The 20,510-nt window shown below is 43.6% G+C and overlaps 1 protein-coding gene across 1 annotated transcript in view; it reads left to right on the forward strand.

The window, feature by feature from the left end:
* The window catches only part of LOC126248816 (sodium-dependent transporter bedraggled), a 777,714-nt gene that overhangs the window by 86,656 nt on the left and 670,548 nt on the right, over positions 1-20,510 (forward strand). Inside the window, exon 2 of the mRNA XM_049950225.1 lies at positions 3,053-3,102. The gene's annotated coding sequence lies outside the window, so the exon portion shown is untranslated. The remainder of the gene's footprint in view (positions 1-3,052; positions 3,103-20,510) is intronic.

Here is a 20,510-nt window from a genome sequence, read left to right on the forward strand (position 1 = left end):
TCATCGTTATTGGACCGTTTGAAAACAGAGCTGCAAGAAAAACGCCGGTGACTGGACCGCAAAAATGTCCTTTTCCATCACGACAATGCACCAGCATACACCTCAGCAGTTGTTGTCGCAAAATTAATGGAAATAGGATTCCAACTCGTTTAACATCCCCCCTGTTCTCCTGACTTGGCTTCCTCGGACTACTATTTGTTCCTCAATTTGAAGAAATGGCTGGTGGGGCAAAGATTTTATTCAAACGATTTGGTTATTGCGGCAGCTAATAGCTATTTTGCAGATTTGGACAATTCCTATTATTCGGAAGGGATCAAAAAATTAGAACAGCGTTGAACGAAGTCTATCAGTCTAAAAGGAGACTATGTCGAAAAATAAAAAAGGTTTACCCCCAAACACGTAAGTAGTTTTTATGTTTGCACGGATTTTTCAAACGCCCCTTGTACACGTTGCTCTGTATATTCGGATGAGCTGCACTATGGGACTTAGCAGCTCCTCTTTTGCCGGCCGCGGTGGCTGTGCGGTTCTAGGCTCTGCAGTCCGGAACCGCGGGACTGCTACGGTCGCAGGTTCGAATCCTGCCTCGGGCATGGATGTGTGTGATGTCCTTAGGTTAGTTAGGTTTAAGTAGTTCTAAGTTCTAGGGGACTGATGACCTAAGATGTTAAGTCCCATAGTGCTCAGAGCCATTTTTTTTTTAACCAGCTCCTCTTTTTCATGCATGTGGTTTCAAAATGCATCTCATCTGACTTTGCTAGATAAACTTTTGTTTCGAATCTCGATGAGGAATCGCATGCCGACCTGCCAGTGCGGCATTTTTTATTCGCCCTGTATAATATTTATGCTGTTATACACACAGTCGTCTCGTTGCAGGAACTGATGTACATTCAATTGTTTGTTCCGTCTTTATGAGACGCCTCTGACGATGGGTTATACACCCGAGTACCGATCTGACAAATAAGCATTCCGCTCGTGGTGTCTAGGAGGTGTCCTCTGAGAAATTTTTTAACATCGAATATAAATGTACGTGTATTGAAGTCTTTTCTGAGAGTATACGTCTGGAGCGTTGTCTTATGAATAGTCGGCGGTAAGTAGTACAGATGAGAAGAAAACAGAAGCTGTAAGCTTGTAAAATGTGGTGTTGCATCAGAAAGATGATTATATGGGCAGATTGGATAAGTAGTAAAGAGATAGTTAATCGAATCTAAGATATAAAAGCGTTGTGCCTCAATTTGACTAAAGTAAGGGATAAGTTGATGGGATACGTGATGATACATCGAGGAATTATTAACTATGAAAAAATCTAGAGCGGGACTAACGCTCGAATCCATTAGGTACGTTCAAATAGATGTAGGGTGCAACAGTTATGAAGTACAAAATAGAACAGTGTGGAGATGATCATCAAACCAGTGTCACCAACAACCACAGCGAATTTAAAATAAAGAGCGTTCGTAGTGGTGGTGTGCTGAGATGAACTCTGGGGGCTGACTGCATTAGGCTGCAGGTGGTGTCACGGAGCGGAACGCGTCACGGTCCCTACCCTTTGGGCTCGTTAGCCCCGCTAGCGGCTGAGTACGACACCAGCGGCGTCAAGAAATGCGAATGCGTTACGAGAACAATTCTGTAATATTCGATACGATATTGGTGGCGTGCGCTTGACAAAGTCAGTTTCTTTAACCATCTAAGTTTCTGCCTCAAACCAGCATTTTATTAATTTTTTAAAAATATGAAGTACGAGTATCTATCGCATGAAACCACCGATGCTGTTGCGAGACAAAGACATCTAGTTGTACACTGAGGTACTTCTACGAATTTAGTGCATAGCAACAGTCATTTACATTGTTCAAATCAAGTCTGTGCGAAGATTGTGCTACTATACGTGATTGTAGTAGATGGTTACGTGTGTGTGTGTGTGTGTGTGTGTGTGTGTGTGTGTGTGTGTGTCGCGTTTTGTAGTGATCATACTGAAGGGGTCATTGACAGGTAAGATAAGTATATCTTAAGTTATTGTAATGTAAATTTGAGTTTGTACTACTGATTTTATGTGTTGTTTCAAAATGAAACCATTGCCGCAGTATATATTTTTGATATAGATTTGTTAAATTTTACGAACATTTTTGCTTGTTATTTAGGATTAATGTGTTGTAGGCGTGAGAGTTTCGAAGATGTCTAGGAAAAATACGAAATTGCTTTAAATTTATCACACGAAATTATGGAAGCCGTCTTCTTAAAACAATTGTTATTTACTTTTTCTCAATTTCTTCTTGTATTCGTTACTTACTGTGATAATAAAGATTTACTTTGCGAAAAAATTTTAAAATGATACTATTTTTCAAATTCTTGTCACTCTAGGCGAAACTTTACAAGTACTCCGTCTTCAGGCCACAAGGAGGCCTGAGGATGCGGATAGGAGGGGCATGTGGTCAGCACACCGCTCTCGAAACTTTACAAAGCGACAAGAAATTGAAGGAGCGTGTAAGCTCAATTGTACGGAAGACGAATGATCGACTTCAGTTTATACGAAGAATTCTAGGAGAGTGTCAGACACCTGTAAAGGAAGCCGCGCACACTTGCGCGACCCAGTCTCGAGTACTGCTCTTCTGTCTGGTATCGCCATCGCGACAGATCGAGGATAGACGTCTAAGCAGTGCAGAGGCATGCTGCTAGATTTGTCATAGATAGATTCGATCGACGTTCGAGCATTACGAAAATGCTCTATCAATTCAAATGGGAATACCTGGAGCGAAGAAGAATTTCTTTTCGCGAAACGCTGGTGAGAAAATTTACAGAACCAACATTTGCGACAGGCTGTAGAATGATCCTGCTGTAACGAACGTTCGTCTCGTGTAAGGACTGCGAATACAAGCCTACAGACATCGTGTTACCCTTGCTTCATTTGCGACTGGAACGGAGAAGGGAATGACGAGCAGTGGTGCAAGGTACCCTCTGCCGTGCACCGTATCGTGGCTTGGATAGTATGTATGTAGATGTACATGTAAATTCGAACCTTTGCAGCACTGAAATTGTAACAATCCTCTTCTCTTTTTCAAAGCGGTCCATGGGCTTCAGGTCTTTACGGCTCACATGATCCGGACACCCGACGTAAGTACACCATTTACTTTTAATAATTATAGAAGCTTGCAAGAAGTACACCCCAGTTGTCTGTAACAGGTATCTGTGTAGTATGAGTGAGAATTGCACTTTACTGATGTATTTTGTGATTTTTTAAATCTCAATTCGAGCTTCACACAGTATTAATAAAGCATTGGCGTAGAAGAAAGAAATGGCGTACCTATTGAAATTGACCTGGCGGTAGTGTGGCAGAGCATTCAAACACTACAAAAACACGATTTAAGAAGAAATACAGCAATTGGGCACTGAATGAAATTCGATGGTGAGAAGTGAAAATTTGTGCCGAACCGGGACTCAAACTCGGGTTTCTCGCCTTACGCGAGCGGTCGCTTGAAGCGCTTCGGCTATCCAAACACGCTTCCCTTCAAAGCAAAATTATCAACTTGTCGCACATTACACATGTAACGTCCACCATTATCCTCATTGCTCGCAGCTTCACGTAACATTCGCAAGAGTTCGGACATAGTGTGCACCAGCACTGAAGTTATCATTAGCATCAGGCAGAACAGGCACCACACTTATTATTATTATTATTTTTTTTTTTTATTTTCATTTATTCCCATTTAAGAGAGCGTTTAAACTTGAATTCCTTTATGATGATTGTTTATGTTTTTTTCTGAGCCCAAATTTTCTTCATGTGTTCACTGTGTTGTTTCTTTCGCTCCGCTGTCCATTTGCATCCTGGTCTCTTCTGTGTTGTGGTGTCAAATTTATGTTTTTTGATGATGTTCCTGAACTCAGTTCTATTTTCTGCATCGTTTACTGTTATGTGTGCTTGTCTGAGGTCCCCTTCAACTTCTTTTATCCATTTTGTTTTTCCCCTGACTGAGTTGATGACTTTAAGAATTCGCTTTGAAATTCTGTTTTCATTCATCCTGTGGATATGTCCGTAGAACTGCAGTCTTCTTTTCCTTATTGTATCCGTAATCTTGTCTGGGTATTTATATAATTCTGATGTTGGTCTCTTCTTCCAGATTCCTTGCTCTTGTATCGGGCCAAAAATTTTCCTGAGAATTTTCCTTTCTTGTTTCTCTATTTCTTTGATTTTAGTTTGCCCACCTATTTGTGTTGTTTCAGATGCATACAGTGCCTCCGGAAGTAAGACAGTGTTGTAGTGCCTCAATTTTGCGTTAATGGATATGGACTTTTTGTTATAATAGTTCCACGTGAGTTTATATGCTTTCTGTAGTTTTTTTTATTCTTTCCTCATTGGCCTTGAGGTTGATCCCTGATGGCTGGATGATTTCTCCCAGGTACTTAAAATGTGGTACTTGTACGATTTTCCCATGGGTTGTCACAATAGGCAATTTGTCTTGTGGCACTCTTTCTATGTACTGGGTTTTCTCATATGAGATTTGCAGGCCAGTTCTTTGTGCAATTTCGTGTAACTTCTCTATGGCGTTAGTGGCTTCTTTTCTATTATTTGTGAGGATTGCAAGGTCATCTGCAAAAGCTAAACACTTCACATTGAATCTATTATCTTTTCTAATCCCAATTTTGATTCCTTTGACTTCTTTTTCCCATGTCCTGATGATTTTTTCAAGAATGATATTAAAGAGTAATGCTGAAAGTCCGTCACCACACTTATAATAATATATATGGTCCTTATTTGAGACGTGCTGATTTGGGGATAGTGTATGCACGCCTCAAATAATAATTCATACGTTTATGTTCTGATGATGATTTTTGCCAGTATTTTTCTCAATAGGTGCTCAATTAACATGTGAAAAAAGCTATAATGTTAGCTCTGTGGACTACCTGTAAGAAGATCTTTGTAACTAGTTTATGTAAGATATTTTCGATGTGTACAGCTTACAACAAGTTATGTGTGATGTTTAGTGTGTGGTATGTTTATAGTGTGTGTGTGTGTGTGTGTGTGTGTGTGTGTGTGTGTGTGTGTGTGTGACTCCGCACAAAAGGACCATTAGAAAACTAAGTACAAATTCTTCAAAATTTCGCCACTAATTTCACAAAAAGTGTTGATAGCCAACTAAAAAATCGCGTGTTTCTTATGTATTGTAGTAAAAGTCAACGAAATGAAGCAGACTCTCACACACTGACAGCATCAAAAGAAATGGCTTAATACACACAAAAAACGCACTTGAAAATGGGAATTATTTCTCGAAACGCGTCGTGCGAGAAGTAAAAGAAAAATCGTGACTGGTAGCAGAAGATTTATTTATTTATAAACAAACCTATTAAGTCGATCATCCTTTATTGTCGACCTCAGTCATGTCTTTGTACGCTGCAATGTTGAAAAAATTCTTTCTGCTGTAGCAATAGATGCAGGTAGACAAACAAATATTTTGTACAACGTGTGCTAAGTAGGAGAGTCAGATCTAGGACAGACAGACAACGCTTGCATAACGCACGATCATTAAGGCCGTTTATGCTCGTTTGCTTGTATTGAAGAATCTCTCCCATTAGTCTCTTTTTAATCAGTGGAGTGTGAACAAATACCTACTGTGAAAGCCAGAAGCCAATATGTACCTTACGACGTAAAATATAAGGGCGAGTTTCCAATGATGAAGTCATCTGACAATCTATGTGTGTGGAACTTTTATTGTCGATTCCGTTCCTTTCTAGTGCATTCGATAGAGGGCCTGTATAGTAACAATACGTTTTTAGGAATCTTCTCGAAAATCGCTATTACCGGAGATATATGCATCAATAGTTTCCCATATGTAACTCGTATTACGAGTTAAGTACGGAAAACTATTGTTACGTTACTAGTAAAAATATTGTCACTCTCGCTCTTGACTAATCTTCACACTTGCACTTGCTACAACTAGGACTTTTTACTTCTTCATTCTTCAGTCTTAATATTTATGTTTCTGATCGTAAACTAGCTTCCTATTCGGTGAATAGTCGGTATTTATAATGCTACGTATCGAAATTCTCTGTACAAGGAAACAGTAGAATATTCGCGACTTTTCTCGAACAAATGCCAGACAGAATAACGTATCGATATCACTAGAATGGCCGCGACTTTTCTCGTAAGTGTGTGTTAGCTATCTATATGCCAGACAGAAACGTATAAAATACGATGACGCGGACGCGCGTGCTACATAGCAAAGTACAACTACTCGATAACTCGATTCAGTCACGTCGACTGACGAGAGAAACGAACGAACAGCGTGCGGGCTGACTGGCGGGGGCGGCGCGAGTGGCAATGCGGGTGACCCCGCAAGGGGGAGAGGGGGCGCCCAAGTATACGCCACTGGTATGAAGTGACGTTCCCGCATGTGTGCTGCAAATTCAGCTCAACTGGATGCCCAGCCATAAATATACAATGAGGCGACAAAAGTAATCTGATAGTGATACGCATTTATACAGACAGCAGTAGTATAACATACCCAAGCTATAAGAGGGCATTGCATAGGTGGGGCTGTGCGCCTGCTTAGCTGAAAAGGTTCCTGACGAGAATATAGATGCACAACAGGAATTAACAGCCTCTGCATGTGGAATGCTAATTGGAGCTACACGAATGGAACATACCATTCCAGAAATCGTTATAGAATTTAGTATACCAAGATTTACAGTGTCAACAGTGTGTCGAGAATACCAAATTTCAGGCATTACCTCTCACCACAGACAAGACAGTGGCTGATGACCTTCACTTAATGACCGAGAGCAGCAGCAGTGCAGTTTGTTGACCATCTGTGTAACGTTTTCGCACCGACCAAATGATCCTGTGACGAAACGCGCCACACTCTGTTGGATTTTGTCCATCTGTTCTGTCAGTCTTAGCTGGTAAGGGTCCTAGATTGATGAACAATATGGTTGTGTTCCGTACATTCCGGAGTTCTCATAATGCCTATTTTTAAAGCTACTGTAAATTATTCCAATATTTATTACTAAAAGCCTGCGCACCTGTACGAGATTTGCAACCAGAGAGCCCCCCCCCCCCCTCCCCCAGGCATGGCGCATAAGACGGGCCAGTACACTGCAAAATAGTACCCACCACCGCAGCCGAAGTCTGTAAAATACAAAAGAGCGGGAGCCTTCGATTCATTGTATCTGTAATTTATGGCGAAAATCAGAGTGTCATTTTGTTGGGTACAGTCCCAAACATTTCGGCAGACACTCTTAGACCGAGGGCATGTGACAATGCTGATGGGGAGCATTCCGCCGGAGTGGTACTATATTTCGAGATCGAGTCTTTCGCGTCTGTCTCACAGCCATCTACAACAGGAAACAAAGAACAACGCACTTTCCTCAACCATCACACGCATCTACACTAAAAACGCTACAAAGCGCAAGGGAAAAAGTGTTTATAAGTGCGAACGGCTACGTCCTCTTACATATCTACTTTTGCAGTGATGGCGGTGCATACTTTGTGCCAAGATAAGCGATTTCCTGTCTTATTCCATTCACGTACGGAACGAAGGAAATGCGCTGTCTGTAACTGGCAGTATGCGTCCGGATCTCTCTCGTCTTATTCTCGTGCTTCCTGCTTGAGACAATATGCAAAATCGTCGCTCAGCATTTTCATCTCTTATGGATGAGTGCTATACGAATTTTCTTTTACTTTTTGAAAATATTTCATGAGCCACAAAGCCTCTAGACATATTGCTGTTCGTTACATAGATGTCACGTTAAAAAAAAAAAAAAAAAATCAGGCCCTGGAACAGTGTTCAATTCTAGCGGATTTAGGTGTTTCTCAACGCCATTGATATTTGCCGTTGTTATTGTTGTTGTTGTTCTGGTGGTCTTCAGGCCGAAGAGTGGTTGATGTAGCTTTCCAGCGAGCCTATCCTGTGCAAATCTCTAACCTGTATCCGTTTGCTGTATTCAAGCCTTGCATCCCTCTACAGTTTTTACACCCCTCCGCCTCCCATCCCCATCATTCTGCTATCAAACTGAGTATCCCTCGATGCCCCACAATGTATCCTATCATCCGATTTACCCATCTAATCTTCAGCGTGTTTTTTATTTTTTTATTTATTTATTTATTTTTGTAGTAGCGCATTTGCGAAGCTTCTATTTTCTTCTTGTCTGAACTGTTTATCTACCTAATAATTTGACAAATATCAACTGGTAAAGTTAATCATCTGAGTTTGCCTCTTTTATGCAGTCGATGCTATGGGTTTGTATCCCCACACACTGTCATTCCCTCCCTTCCCTTTGTTGTGCTAGTCGGGTATGATGCGCGGGATGAAGACCTGTTGATATGCCGTCGTGTGAGCTCAAACCTCACCTAGTTTACTTTCACGGTCCTTTCGTCAGCTGTATATAAGAAGAATAAGAAATGTCTTCGTTGAGTCCTATAGAAACACACGATCACGGAATTTTAAGTGTAAAACACATCGTTATGCACAACGTGTCTCTTGTTTCCTCTGGCACTGGAGTGGGATGAGCAGCTTGGTGACTCACACTAACTGAAGATACCCGTGACACAACATACTTATTTTTTCTATTTACTGTATCAGTCCCCCCTGACTCAGGAGCAATATGCTAAGTTATCTCATTCGTGGGTGGACTATACTTCTGAGGTTTCTTGCAATGAACCTCAGTCTAGCATCTGCCTTTTCAACGTTTAACTTTATAAGGGCGTTTCAATTTAAATCACTGATTAACCGTACTTTCTAATATTTAAAGGATGTGACTGTTTCCAGAGACTGCTGGGCAATCGTGCTATGAAACATTACCGGGTATTTCTGCCTATTTACGCGCAGTACTTTTCGTTTATTTGCGACGAGTGTCAGTTAACGATCCCTGCACCCCTCTCTTCGTGCATTTTTCACAAATTTTGTGCCGTTAAGACCTTTTAAGACCTTTCTTTAGGCAACAGCCCCAGGGAGCTCTGGGCGTTATGCCCTAGGTTATTTATATATATGTTCTTTGGGTACACATGTAGCTTCTATTACGTCTGTAGTTTTCTCTCCGTTAAGAATGACATGCTGTGTTCTTTATGTTGGAAAATGTTCAATGCCCTAACACAACTGATGTGATATTGCGTCTGATCGTATGTTGATGTTTTACGCAGGCCGCGCGGGATTAGCCGCGCGGTCTGCGGCGCTGCAGTCATGGACTGTGCGGCTGGTCCCGGCGGAGGTTCGAGTCCTCCCTCCGGCATGGGTGTGTCTGTGTTTGTCCTTAGGATAATTTAGGTGAAGTAGTGTGTAAGCTTAGGGACTGATGACCTTAGCATTTAAGTCCCATAAGATTTCACATACATTTGAACAATTTTTTAAATTAACGCAGTGGCGAGAATGAGCAGTGCTGCACCAGGAACAACTTAACTCTACGGAACTTACACTCTAATGTTTCCACGCCTGTGGAATTTGTTGGCTACAGTTTTATCCTCTTGCGAATTTATTTCCGCTATTTCTAGTACAGTAAACAGCCATTCCTACAGACGAATGGTGTGAGTACATAACGGCTGTTGGGTGTGTCTTACGTTACTGGAACGTTTTTAGGAGCATGTCGAATGTCCGAAAGACGTGCAATTGCAGCCTGTCACCAGTTGCCATCTTTAGAACTTTGAGGTAGATCGAATCATCGGCACGAGGTGCTTCCAGAAGGACTAGACCAGGAGGAGACGGTACGACTGTTCGGCCGGATCTGACCAAGAGACGGACGACAGCAGCTGAAATTTGGATAGAGTTTACTGGCCAACCGTCGCCAACAACTTTCTGGAAAAGATTACTGTAAGCCGGATTGCGGTCTCGAGTTACCATGTGTCGTTTACCGCTGACACCACAGGTTTATCTTAGTCACGACCTGGTGAAATATTCTCCAAATCGTGGCGAGCAATTGGATATGACGGCAGGACTGGCTTGGTAATTGCCAGTATGCGGCAAGAATGGTAAACGTACCATTCGTGACCAGCGGGAGAGAAGAACAAACACTTCAGTTCGTAGCACAGCCGTATCGAGGAACGTGCGAATCCTTGACTGGCCGGCCTGGCTCAAAAATGGTTCAAATGGCTCTGAGTACTATGGGACTTAACATCTGAGGTCATCAGTCCCCTAGAACTTAGAACTACTTAAACCTAACTAACCTAAGGACATCACACACATCCATGCCCGAGGCAGGATTCGAACCTGCGACCGTAGCGGTCGCGCAGTTCCAGACTGAAGCGCCTAGAACCGCTGGGCCACGCAGGCTTGGCCCCCTCATTTTTAATCCACAGAGCTTGTCTGTGATGTCCTGGCGAGCTTCCAGCAGCAGCCTTGAAGAATTGATACAGGCATCACAAGGCAAGAAATTCCTCGATGTGACATTCGGAGGCTGTTTGCTTCCATGTGACAACGTGATTTGTGCTCGTGGGGCCCTCATCTCGTACTTATTTCAACGATGAAAATCACTTCTGAATGAAATGAAAATCTGACGGTTTAATACCCGTTTTGTTACGAACGTTCCACAAGGTCAGACAAATATCGGACAAGTGCTCGATGGTGTAACATCCGATTTCCATCACTGTACATGGCACTCGATAACAGATGGACTACTCTATTGGTATGTATGAGAAGGATCTCTGCCAACACGTCAGCCTCTACGGACCTCGCGGCGCAGGACATGCGGCGGCTGCGTGTATTTGCGGGGGCGTTCCCTCCACTTTCTCTGCCAGGCCGACGCGGCCTGACCTTTACGGCACAGATATCGACCAACGTCTAGCTGTGCGAATAGCGAGCTAAGAAATCGATGAACTTCCGTAAGAAAACCGCTTCGTCACTGGCGACACGCGTTCCCGGCGGCTAACTTGGCTGTCGCAGGGCGCCACTCGGAGTGTAATGAGGCACATGTCATTGTTAGCGGTTTGTGATTTAGCCTAATGGCTTAATCGCCTCGTTTCATTAACGAAGCGTGCGTAGGCTGAAGAAGGCAGAAAGACGTTAGGTTAATGACACGCCGACGGTGTACTCGTGCAGAGATCAAATTTCCCTTTGGACACTCGCGCTACATTTTCCGAACGAATTACGAGGTGCATTCAAGTTCTAAGGCCTCCGATTTTTTTTCTAATTAACTACTCACCCGAAATCGATGAAACTGGCGTTACTTCTCGACGTAATCGCCCTGCAGATGTACACATATTTCACAACGCTGACGCCATGATTCCATGGCAGCGGCGAAGGCTTCTTTAGGAGTCTGTTTTGACCACTGGAAAATCGCTGAGGCAATATCAGCACGGCTGGTGAATGTGCGGCCACGGAGAGTGTCTTTCATTGATGGAAAAAGCCAAAAGTCACTAGGCCAGCTCAGGTGGGTAGGGAGTATGAGGAATCACTTCAAAGTTGTTATCACGAAGAAACTATTGCGTAACGTTAGTTCGATGTGTGGGTGTGTTGTCTTGGTGAAACAGCACACGCGCAGCCCTTCCCGGACGTTTTTGTTGCAGTGCAGGAAGGAATTTGTTCTTCAAAACATTTTCGTAGGATGCACCTGTTACCGTAGTGCCCTTTGGAACGCAATGGGTAAGGATTACGCCCTCGCTGTCCCAGAACATGGACACCATCATTTTTTCAGCACTGGCGGTTACCCGAAATTTTTTTGGTGGCGTTGAATCTGTGTGCTTCCTTTGAGCTGACTGGCGCTTTGTTTCTGGATTGAAAAATGGTATCCACGTCTCATCCATTGTCACAACCGACGAAAAGAAAGTCCCATTCATGCTGTCGTTGTGCGTCAACATTGCTTGGCAACATGCCACACCGGCAGCCATGTGGTCGTCCGTCAGCGTTCGTGGCACCCACCTGGATGACACTTTTCGCATTTTCAGGTCGTCATGCAGGATTGTGTGCACAGAACCCACAGAAATGCCAGCTCTGGAGGCGATCTGTTCAACAGTCATTCGGCGATCTCCCAGAACAATTCTCTCCACTTTCTCGATCATGTCGTCAGACCGGCTTGTGCGAGCCCGAGGTTGTTTCGGTTTGTTGTCACTCGATGTTCTGCCTTCATTAAACTGTTGCACCCACGAACGCACTTTCGACACATCCATAACTCCATCACCACATGTCTCCTTCAACTGTCGATGAATTTCAATTGGTTTCACACCACGCAAATTCAGAAAACGAATGATTGCACGCTGTTCAAGAAAGGAAAACGTCGCCATTTTAAGTATTTAAAACAGTTCTCATTCTCGCCGCTGGCGGTAAAATTCCATCTGCCGTACGGTGCTGCCATCTCTGGGATGTATTGACAATGAACGCGGCCTCATTTTAAAACAATCCGCATGTTTCTATCCCTTTCCAGTCCGGAGAAAAAAAATCGGAGTCCTTAGAACTTGAATGCACCTCGTAATTAAGTGGTCGAGACACTGGACTTGTATTCTGGGTCCAAATACCCTTCCAACCGTCCTGGTGAAGGTCTGTTCTCTAAAACATCTAAGGGGAATGTTGTAATAGTTCTCGATTAGGCTACAACCGCTTTCCCTGTTATGCCATTCTCGAACTGAGCTAACGGTCAGGCTCTGAGACGTCGGCGAGACATCAGACACGAACATTCCTTTTTTTTAAGACGTACAGAGTTTGGCTTCTATCAATGTTTTCTCATAACAAGTAAAAGGCTAAGGTTACTGAGTTTACTGTAAAAACTCTACAAGCATTGTCGAAAATATGCACTATCGGGCGCGGCCAGTACTTAGATGGGTGACCATCCGGGTAGGGCACGCGCTGTTGACAATTTTTCCCTTCCTATTCGCGGAAGAGGGGACAGAAGAGGTGGTGGAGTAAAGCTCCCAATCGTCAGTCTTTGCGCCAATGTCACGCATTTCATTCCAAACCTCTCCGCAGTGTCTCACGAAGTGAGGGCAGGTCGCACTGTCGATACTTATCCGTCCGTCGGATGGGCATATTAAGCTTGGCGACCCCCTCGGTGAGAAGCAGGCTGTGTGCTTTCATCCTCTCCCTTCTCTCGACATCTTCACAACATTACCCTACGCACACCACTACAGTCATCTACACTTACAACACAGCTCTAATCCATCGCAAAGGATAGGTGCTGCGTGTCTGCGGGCGTGGCGGACACGGAAAACCTTACCAATCAGGAGACTGAATCTGCCCTTCGGGGCCTCCCAGCAATTCGTGCCATACTAGTTTACTTAATGTGTCATTTTCCGAGAAATAGATAAGCAGGGGCACAGGAGGCGGGGCTAGCCTGATGCCCTCTTTATGTGCTGGCTTCACCGCTTTTTAAGATTGGATTTTGAGTTTTCGCAGTAATGTTAGTAATTTTAATTCTGTTCTTGTCTTAAGAAGCAACTTCCCAAGTATGGTTCACATCCAAAACAGTTCGTGAAATAGTGGCCGAGGTGTTCTAGGCGCTACAGTCTGGAACCGCCCGACCGCTACGGTCGCAGGTTCGAATCCTGCCTCGGGCATGGATGTGTGTGAAGTCCTTAGGTTAGTTAGGTTTAAGTAGTTCTAAGTCTAGGGGACTGATGATCTCAGATGTTAAGTCCCAGAGTGCTCAGAGCCATCTGAACCATTTTGAAGTTCGTGAAATAAACTTTACTGAGCAAATGAGACGGAACGCTAGGTTACTGATCTCTTGCTATTGCTGCGTGTCACCATATATACTGCACTATACTCCTTACGATCGAACAAGATGCCTCACGTATGTCAGGGCTATTGCCAGATTCAACTGCAGGACTGACTGCAACCTGTAGTCGCCTGGCATTGAGACTTCTTAACAGAACATAAACAAAATCATGTTACGTGGCTGGTTGTGGCAGACAATGAGACAGCCGTGCCTAGCCGAGGGGTGCTCCCTGGCTGTAGCGACTATAACTAATCACCCCTCGTTTCAAGATTATTTACTTGGGCCTTGTCCCCCTCCCATTTCCCTTGACCCCACCAAACTTCATTCACAAAAATACCGGGATATGTATGTAAATGTGTAAAGGGATAAACAATCATTCGTAACGTAATTTTATCAAAAAATTATTTCTAGGACGTTTTGTTCCTTCTAGAACGTACTTCAGAGAACTAAAATATCCAGAAGAGTCCACAGAAAATCCACCTATCGGCCTGAAAGACAGTAAATTTGACACTAACATCGGTTGTTTTCGATTAGTTTTCCACGAAAACCCGTTCCCATCAGCACCTCTACGTCTTTTTCCGATAATAAGTCAAAAATGTTTGATTATAATTTCTGCAAGTGTTCCAGAATTAGGCTTGCTTCTATTTTTCCTAACCTCCTACTCTCACTTGACCCCGCACCACGTCAGTCCAATGTTTCATACTGTAAGTCACGTATGTACCGCATTTAGTTAAAATTCCTCCAGGTGTTCTGAGTGCCCACGTACGAAGATGCTCTGATAACAAATCTGTGCACACGTACATAGTCCACAAGCCACTGTACGGTGCATACTTTATACACTAGTAGGTATTACCTCTCGTGTTCCACTCGAAAATGGACCGATGGAAAACGACCGTCCATATGCCTCCGTACGCGTCCAATTTGTCTTGTCTTACTTTCGTGGTCCTCACGAGAAATGTACGTTCGCGGCAGTAGAATCATTCTGTGATCAGCTTCAAATGCGGATTCTCTCAATTTTCTCAGTAGTGATCCTCGGAATGAACGTCACCTTCCCGTCCAGGGATTCCCACTTGACTTCACGAAACATCTGCGTAATACTCGCATGTTGATCTAACCTGCCGGTAACAACTCTAGCAGCTCGCCTCTGAATGCTTCTGCGTATTGCGGGAATCCGACCTGGTGGGGACCCAAAGCGCTGGATCAGACTGAGGAATGAGTTGCACTACTGTTCTATAGCGGTCTCCTTTACACATGAATCATATTCTTCTAAAATTCTCCTAAGAAACCGCAGTCATATTCTTCTAAAATTCTCCCAAGAAACCGAAGTCGACCATTCTCCTTTTTCCTATCGTCCTTAAGTACTTGTTCCATTTCATATCGCTAGGCAACGCTACACGTAGATATTTAATCGACGCGCTTGTGTCAAACAGCACTACTAATGCTGTATTCGAACATTACGGGATTGTTTTTCCTACTCATCTGCAACAACTTACAGTTTTCAACATTTAGAGCAAGATTCAATTCATCACCCCAACTAAGAATGTTGTCTTATTAATCTTATAGTGCCCCGAATGCAAACAGAGGAGATTCGACGTCTGTCAACAATTTATTTTGTTTTGAGCGCGAGAGTCACGGGTTCCTTAACAAGATTGGGACAGGTGATGAAAGCTTACCATTTTGAAAGTTTACCATTTTGACCTAGAAAACAAAAGATCGTCAATGGAGTTCCGCCACAAAGGGTGACTGACGCCAAAAAACTGCAAGACCGTGCCATCAGCAGTCAAAATCGTGCTCACACTGTTCTGGGATTTTCGAGGTGTGATGCATTTGGAATACGTGCCTAAAGGCACCATCATAAACTCTGCAATGTACTGCGAGTCCCTCAGGAAACTGAAAGCACGAATTCTAAGAGTTCGTCCACACACAGGGCACCGTCTCCTTCAGCGTGACAATGCCATACGACGCACGAGCGCTGCGACACCCGCAACAGTCCTACGCCTCGGGTTCGCTGTCATCGATCATCGTCCATAAAGTCCCGACTTGGTCCCGCCCTATTTTCATTTGTTTTCAAAGGTTAAAGACTACATTCGAGGACTTAATTTTGATAGTGATGGAGCGGTGCAAACAGAGGTGCGATTGTGGCTCCGTCAGCAAAACTTTGTTTAAATGATTGCCACACCAATTCAAGTATCATGTCTGTGGTACTATCTCCCCTATTTCGCGATAATACAAAACGAGCTGCCCTTCTTTGTACTTTTTCGATGTCAGCCGTCAGTCCCACCTGACGCGGATGCCACATCGCACAGCAATACTCCAGAATAGGGAGGACAAGCGTAGTGTAAGCAGTCTCTTTAGTAGACCTGTTGCACCTTCTAAGTGTTCTGCCAATGAATCGCAGTCTTTGGTTTGCTCTACCCACAGCATTACCTATGTGATCGTTCCAATTTAGGTTATTTGTAATTGTAATCGCTAAGTATTTACTTTACTTTAAAGCCTTCGGATTTGTGTGACTTATCGCGTAATCGAGATTTAGCTGATTTCTTTTAGTTCAAATGGCTCTGAGCACTATGGGACTCAACTGCTGTGGTCATCAGTCCCCTAGAACTTAGAACTACTTAAACCTAACTAACCTAAGGACATCACACGCATCCATGCCAGAGGCAGGATTCGAACCTGCCACCGTAGCTGGAGCGCCTAGAACCGCAAGGCCACCGCGCCCGGCTTTCTTTTAGTACTCGTGTGAATAAGTTCATACTTTCCTTATTCAGGGTCAAATGCCACTTTTCGCAACATACAGATATCTTATCTAAATCATTCTGCAAATCGTTTCGATCATCTGATGACTTTACAAGACGGTAAATGACAGCATCATCTGCAAACAATCGAAGACGGCTACTTAGATCGTCTCCTATGTTGTTAATATAGATCAGGAACAATAGATGGCCTATAACACTTCCTTGGGGAACCCCGGATATCACTTCTATTTTACTCGATGACTTTGCCGCGCGGGATTAGCCGAGCGGTCTTGGGCGCTGCAGTCATAGACTGTGCGGCTGGTCCCGGCGGAGGTTCGAGTCCTCCCTCGGACATGGGTGTGTGTTTGTCCTTAGGATAATTTAGGTTAAGTAGTGTGTAACCTTAGGGACTGATGACCTTAGCAGTTAAGTCCAATGAGATTTCACACACATTTTAACATTTTTTAACTGTATGACTTTCCGTCTATTACTGCGAACTGTGACCTTTCTGACAGGAAATCACGAATCCAGTCGCACAGCTGAGGCGATACTCCGTAGGCACGCAGTTTGGTTAGAAGACGCTTCTGAGGAACGGTGTCGAAAGCCTTCTGGAAATCTAAAAATATGGAATCAATTTGACATCCCCTGTCGATAGCACTTATTACTTCATGAGTATAAAGAGCTACTTGTGTTTCACAAGAACGATGTTTTCTGAAACCGTGCTGACTGTGTCAATAAATCGTTTTCTTCTAGATAGTTCATAATGTTCGACTACAGTATATGTTCCAAAACCCTATTGCAAATCGACGTTAGTGATATAGGCCTGTAATTTAGCGGATTACTCCTACTTCCCTTTTCGGGTATTAGTGTGACTTGAGAAATTTTCTAGTCTTTAGGTACGGATCTTTATGTGAGCGAGTGGTTGCATATAATTGCTAAATATGGAGCTATTTTATCAGCGTAGTCAGCAGCTCGTGGTCGTGCGGTAGCGTTCTCGCTTCGCGCGCCCGGGTTCCCGGGTTCGATTCCCGGCGGGGTCAGGGATTTTCTCTGCCTCGTGATGACTGGGTGTTGTGTGATGTCCTCAGGTTAGTTAGGTTTAAGTAGTTCTAAGTTCTAGGGGACTGATGACCATAGATGTTAAGTCCCATAGTGCTCAGAGCCATTATCAGCGTACTCTGAGAGGAACCTGACTGGAATACAATCTGGACCGGAGGCCTTGCCTTTATTAAGTGATTTAAGGTGCTCCGTTACTCCCTGGATATCTACTTCTATGTCTGTCATCTTGGCATTTGTTCTTGATTTGAATCCAGGAATATTTACTTCGTCTTCTTTTGTGAAGTAGTTTCGGAAAACCGTGTTAAATAACTCAGCTTTAGTGGCACTGTCATCAGTGACTTCACCGTTGTTGTCGCGCAGCGAAGGTATTGATTGCGTCTTGCCACTGGTGTGCTTTATGTATGACCACAATCTCTTTGGGTTTTCTGCCAGATTTCGAGACAGAATTTCGTTGTGGAAATTATTAAAAGCATCTCGCATTGAAGTACGAGCCATATTTCTAACTTCTGTAAAACTTTGCCAATCTTGGGAATTTTGCGTTCTTTTAAATTTGACATGCTTTTTTAGTTGCTACTGCAACATCGTTCTGACCCGTTTTGTGTACCATGGGGGATCAGTACAATCATTTGTTAATTTATGTGGTATATATATATCTTAATTGCTGTCGATACCATCCCTTTGAAAACATCCACAACTTTTCTACACTTACATGATCAGATCGGAAGGAGTGAAGACTGTCTCTTAGAAAGGCGTTAAGAGCGTTTTTATCGGCTTTTTTAAATAGATATACTTTGCCTTTCTTTTTGATGGTTGTAGGTATTACGGTCTTCAGTCTAGCAGCAACTGCCTTGTGGACGCTAATCCCTGTATTCGTCACAATACTCACTATTTGCCCAGGATTATTTGTTGCTAAAAGGTGAAGTATGCTTTCGCTACCATTTACGCTTCGAGTGGGCTCATGAACTAATTGTTCAAAATAATTGGGGTACTTACTTGAAATGAGACTCAAGTTTTATTTGAACTGTTCAGCAACTATATCTTCTGAGTCAGGGGGTCGGTAAAACGATCCAGTTAATAGTTTAGTCCGATTGTCAGGTATAACCTCTACTCATAGTTGGTAGTAGATACGCAGTTCTTCCGGGTTAGCAACTTCTTCGGTGTCTTTTCGTATCTGGAACAGACGTGTGAGACCGACGACAGTTAACGACGGAAAACTATGGAAGGAAATACGAGCGTTCTAAGCGTTCTCTGTAGCAACAGGAAGGGCGTTGCAGCAAACACGTGGCGAAGATTGCGGCTGACATTCAATGATAATGTGTCCCTTGTTCGTAGCGACCTCGAAAGTGCCACGCAACTATTAGAAGTTTGTCTTCTTTATATCGACAGGCAACGAAGTATTTTGTGTTTGTGCCTTTGTTCAATCGCGTCGATTATTTTTAAAGTAAGGATTCTTCTTTGCGTTATTTCACCGTGGACAAACAGTGAGGCAGTTTTTCGTAAAATTTAATTGCTTAATAGTGCTGTAGTTGGTTTCTCATGAAATTCGTGTGCCTTTCCCAACTATAAAATACTAAAACCTCTTTCTGGTGCAACTTCTTCACCAGGCCATGATGGAAAGCGACATTTAAACTCTTGAACCCACAAGTTGGAGCTTTACCTCTGAAACAGGCGTAGGTGAGTATTAAAACTGATGTATCTCCCACTGTCTCTGTCACTGTGTGAAGCGGCACAGTTGACCTGGGAGAGCAATGGTTCGATCCCCGTCCGATTATCCAAATGGGTCAAATGTGTCTGCACACTATGGTACTTAAAATCTGAGGTCATCAGTTCCCTAGACTTGGAACTACTTAAACCTAACTAACCTAAGGACATCACACACATCCACGCCCGAGGCAGGATTCGAACCTGCGACCGTAGCAGCAGCGCGGTTCCGGACTGAAGAGCCCAAAACCTCTCGGTCACAACGATCGGCCCGATCATCTAGATTTAGGTCACCTGTGGTTTCCCCTGTATCACGTAAGGGACATGCCGGGGTGTTTTTGAAAGGACTCGGCTGATTTCCTCCCCACTCTCCCATCAAGCTCAGCTTCTGCCCCGCCTGTAACGACATCGCCAACTGACGTGATGTTAAACCCAAACCTTCCTGGTCTTGTACTTCAAGTGGGGCCATTATGGATTCGTCAAAAGAAGGTGAAAAAATTTCAGTACGATGACACTGCTGGAAAGCAGAAGATCAAAAGAATTATTTTCACGGTCACTTCTTTTCTTAAAATACACGGTAAATCGACCGCCACCGTCGAATTGTCGGAAGCTGTCCAGGGTTATTCTGGGTGTACATTGGTACAAACTACACTTCGTCTTCGGTGGCTCGTTACTGAGTAATTATGTAGTTACGGTTTATTTAGTTTAGTACTCCTGTTACTTATGTTTCTGTGAAAATACCTTAATAAAAGTGAAAAATCTTGTTCTATGAAATCACCAAAAATCACAACACAATAATGCAGCAACCCTCAGAATATGTAAAAGTAGTGTGATGTGGTTGCAGAAACAGCTCATCGTAGCGCCGTTGTGAACCCTCACACGAGGTGCATACCGACCAACACTTAATCCGTAAAACTATCCTGTCTACTATCTACCACTGATAACGTGCGCCGGCCGCGGTGGCCGAGCGGTTCTAGGCGCTTCAGTCCGGAACCGCGCGACTGCTACGGTCGCAGGTTCGAATCCTGCCTCGGGCATGGATGTGTGTGATGTCCTTAGGTTAGTTAGGTTTAAGCCGTTCTAAGTTCTAGGGGACTGATGACCTGAGATGTTAAGTCCCATAGTGCTCAGAGCCATTTGAACCATTTGCTAACGTGCTTTCAGAAAAACACTAGAGACAGAACCGAGCAGTTCTGAATCTTAGCTTGAGGACGAAGAACACCGTCAACAACAAGTACCGTGAGTGAATGGAACAACACCAAATTACATTCCGTTAGGAAATTGGAATGCGCTCCACGACTGTGAAATAACTTTCAAAATGGTAAAGAGCAGCAATCAGTCGTCGTTTCCGTTCTAGCTTTATTAGATCATATCCAGATTTCGGCTAGTAGCTATTCA

This window comes from Schistocerca nitens, chromosome 3 (genome assembly GCF_023898315.1).
Source record: "Schistocerca nitens isolate TAMUIC-IGC-003100 chromosome 3, iqSchNite1.1, whole genome shotgun sequence".
In the NCBI taxonomy this organism is placed as follows: Eukaryota; Metazoa; Arthropoda; class Insecta; order Orthoptera; family Acrididae; genus Schistocerca; species Schistocerca nitens.